Below are 4,255 nucleotides of genomic sequence, written 5' to 3' on the forward strand. Positions count from 1 at the left end.
GCATCTCTGGGTCAGTTGAACGTGGCGGTGCTGTTTGGATTGTGTAGGAGCAGTGTGAACTGGCACGAGGGGGGGTGACTCTGGGACGCCGGAGTTCACCGCCTAGCCTCCTGTAGGTGTAGTGGGACTAAGTAGGCGAAACACCGTTGAAGGGAGGTTTCCACCTGATGACCCCAGAGACGTGTTAGGAATCACTGCTCTTTGGCAGGTATAGAGGCAGATTAGAGCTCCAAGGCTCTTCACTGAGAATGAATCCTCTTTTTGAGCACAAGTATCTTGTGTTTAAATTAACTACATGGGGATGATTTGAATAGTCAGTTGTTCCAGCAGTGAGGAGGAAACATCATGACATGTTGAGGACAGCTACAGTTCACTGACTCTGTGTGTTTGCATATGTGTCCTGCCTCTCTGCTCCCAGCCGTTAAGAGGCCAGTGTTGATCAGTGGCTGTCCAGGCCTTTCAGAGCCACTCACACACCGGCAGCACCATCATGAGCTCACTGGTTCTACTGCTGGCCACCCTGGGGCTCCTGGTTCAGGGTGAGACTCTCTTCTGAAAACTTGGCTTCAGGATGCAACCAGCTTCACCACAATCATGTTCTGCTGTGATGGAGAAACACTGAAACAAGCAGCATTGACCTTCTTCCATCTATTCTCCATGTTAAAGAAATGATGCTCTTCTGTTCTGATGGTGATCATCTTCCTCCAAGCTGGATTTGTCTCAATAACCCTTCTCCTGTTTTTCATGTTTTCCAGGTTCATCAGGACAAATCACCCTGACTCAGTCTCCTGAATCTCAGTCTGTTGTTCCAGGACAGACTGTCTCCATCAGATGCAAAACCAGTTCAAGTGGGTAGCATCTCCACTGGTACCTTCAGAAACCTGGAGAAGCTCCTAAACTCCTGATTATTCAGCTACAAGCCGTCAGTCTGGAGTTCCAGGTCGTTTCAGTGGAAGTGGATCTGGGACTGACTTCACTCTGACCATCAGTGGAGTTCAGGCTGAAGATTCAGGAGTTTACTACTGTCAGCAGGTTACAGCTTGTTCACACAGTGATACAACGTCGTACAAAAACCTCCCTCAGCTGGAGAGGAACTGATCTGAATCAACAGCTGCACTCAAACTAAAACTAAAGGCTTTACTAAAAAAATAGTTCATATTTGAACATTAAATATACTGTACATAACAAAAAGTTATACTTTTAATGTTTTCATACAAACAAGGTTTGATACTGATGATACTGTTGAAGTAATATTTCACTTCTTTGATCAGGTCATTCCCTGGAGTATGATGACATGTGGACATCAATTTGTAGATATTAATTTTATTTCTTTCCATTTTTCATAGAAACTCAAATATAATTTACTGGATGATAAAATGTCATCTCAATAATATTTCATTCATGTTGTAAAAATACTAATCACATCTATAACATATTTAATTGTTTTCATTTTTTGTCCAACAAATTTGTATTTTATGATTTAGACCAAAATAATTTATGAAGTACGTATTTTAGTAACACTTTCATCTTTTTCCATCTTTCATTTGTCTTTGTGTTTGTGGATCTTCAACAGAAGCAGGATGTGAAGAGTTTCAGGGATAAATTTGAGTTTACAAGAATTTGGTTTCTCTTTACGCTGATGATACAATTCTTCTTTAGAAAATGTTTTTCATGCTTTTATAGTTTGACTTGAAGGACAGTGCATGTTCTTTAGATAAACCCAAAGCAACAACAGCATGACAGTCCTCACCATCACTGATTTGCACGAATCAAAAATGATGAGGACTTTTGTCTGAGTTTATAAACTCTTTGATAATCAGTGTATATGGAAACACATGATGTGATGTGAAACATAATTTATAAAGTCATCAAGGAAAAAATACATGTTTTAAAATGTTTTTGGTTAAATAGCATCACTGCAACTATTAAAAGAACATTTATGAAAACACTTTGGAGATAATAAATATTCAAACAAGTGATTTGAAGAACACGTCTTTATTTTCTGCAAACACTGAAATAATATTGAAACGTTGCAACAATCTAGTGAATATTTCTATTTGTCAGATAACAGACAGAGACAGAGTGCAGAGTGAGAGCAGTAGCAGAGTAAAACCAGTAGCAGAGTCTCAGTGAGGCAGGTCAGGACTGGGAACACTGGTCTCTCCTCAGCGTCTCTGAGAGAGGAGTCTGGGAGCCCTGGGTGGCCTCGCAGGTCACAGAGCCCACCTTCCCCCACTGGTCTGCAGGGAGCCTCAGGGTGCTGCTCCAGCTGTAGTCCGTCCGTCCCTCTGCAGCACCCCGGGGCTCCTGCTCTCCTCCCAGCTGCTGCTGCTGCTGCTGCTGCTGCCGTCCACCTTCCAGGACAGAGTCCAGTCTGAGGGGAAGCCCTTGTTGGCCAGACACATGAGCGTGGCCTTCCCCTGCCGCAGCTCCTCACTGGAGGGGGGCAGCACCGTCAGGGTGGGACGGACGTCACCTAGGAGACACGGGGACCACACGGCTGTCAATCAAACACCAGACACCTGAACACCTTTACTGTGTGAGAGTTTCTGTCAGGTGGTTTTTCTGCTCCACCAGTCACTCACTCACACATTGTTTCACTTCCCTTTAAGAAACCTCTCATGCACATCAGCACAGAAAGAGTCCTCATATGACCTGAAATATATCAAACTGCACGAGAAATAAAACAATCTGATTGACATTTTAAAACACAAAAACCTCTTTTAGACTTTTTGAAGAAAACAAGAAAATACAGTTTGAAGATATTTTCAGTCGTCTGTGATTTCATTCAGAGTCCTGATACATTTATACAAAAACATTTACTGTGGAAACTCTCAGAAGTTGATGAGATCCAACGATATTATCAGCCAAAAATAAGCCAGGACCATCAGAGAGCTGTCAACATTATTTCAAAAAGACATTTTGAGCCGTTTGAGCAGATCAGAGATTTAAAGGCATTTTCAACATTTTCATCTTCATTCAAAATGATTTTTACTCAAATTCAAAACGCTTTAAAATGAGAATCAAAGAGCAAATTTACACACGTGTGAAAAGTACGAGTGTTGTCGTTTCATCGTTCCGACACTTCAAACGGTTCACATTTCACAAATGAAATGAAACGTTTCAAGAGAAGTTGAGTGAAGCTGCTTTGAGTTCAGCTTCAAGGTTAAACAGGAGAAACGGACGATAAAACTGAGTCTTTAAAGTGATTTTGATCCGTCCGATCAAAAGTTCAAGTTACTGCAAATGTTCAGACACATGAATTCAAACATTTACTGATGAAACAATATTTAATATTTGAGCAGAAACTTACTTCCAACGTCCAGTCTGGTTCCTCCACCAAAAGTCAACCACAGTGATACAAACTGACTGAGTCGTCGTACAAAAACCTCTCACTGCAGAGAGACACGGCTCTCTGACTTTGTCTGACAAACTTAAACTACAAGAACTCAAGTTTCCACTTTCATCTAAAGATTTAAATACGAGACTTCTCCTCTGCACCGAGTCATTATATTATTTACAGTCATGATTTCATTTCAAACACAAAACTGCACTTAAAACTGCAACTGAGAGAAAATAGAAGTGAAGATGGAAAATCACAAATTTAGATTTCTAAACAAAATTTATTTACAGACAAGAAAAATTTGATGAGAATCGAATAAAATCCATCAAAAACTGAACTTACTTCCAAGTTCCAGTCTGGTTCCTCCACCAAAAGTCCACCACAGTGATACAAACCGACTGAGTCGTCGTACAAAAACCTCTCACTGCAGAGAGACACGGCTCTCTGACTGTGAACACAACAAACTCAACATGAACACTTCCAGCTGTTGAAAGAATGAACTATTTCATCTTATATTGATCAAACTGTGACACGACTGATCACAATTCATCACATTTTTATGGTTTTATTTTTACGTCTGTCTAAAAGTCACATTTAATTTGTTCTCGCATTAAATTAAAACAAAACATTGTGAAAGAAAATGAATCCAGAGTCCTCAAACCAAATCAACATTAAAATGATCACTGAGTGTTTATCAATGCTCTGATAAAGTGATTGATCCACTGATCAGCAGCATCATCAGACTAATCCAAGTCCCTGTTGGAGTCAGTCAGAGCATTTCCATAGAGAGCCACTTTGCATCAGCAGCACCATGCTCCAGTGCTCTGGGAGAGTTTATAGTCCTGAGGGTTGAACACTGGATGACTGACAGCTGTCCTTCATGACAACAGAAGCCACAGAAATCCTCCTCAT

The 4,255-nt window shown here is 40.8% G+C and overlaps 1 pseudogene; it reads right to left on the reverse strand.

The window, feature by feature from the left end:
- Window positions 1-1,976: 1,976 nt before the first annotated feature.
- LOC121619221 lies at window positions 1,977-3,366 on the reverse strand (annotated as a pseudogene).
- Window positions 3,367-4,255: the final 889 nt, after the last annotated feature.

Source organism: Chelmon rostratus, chromosome 16, assembly GCF_017976325.1.
Source record: "Chelmon rostratus isolate fCheRos1 chromosome 16, fCheRos1.pri, whole genome shotgun sequence".
NCBI classification, from domain to species: Eukaryota; Metazoa; Chordata; class Actinopteri; order Chaetodontiformes; family Chaetodontidae; genus Chelmon; species Chelmon rostratus.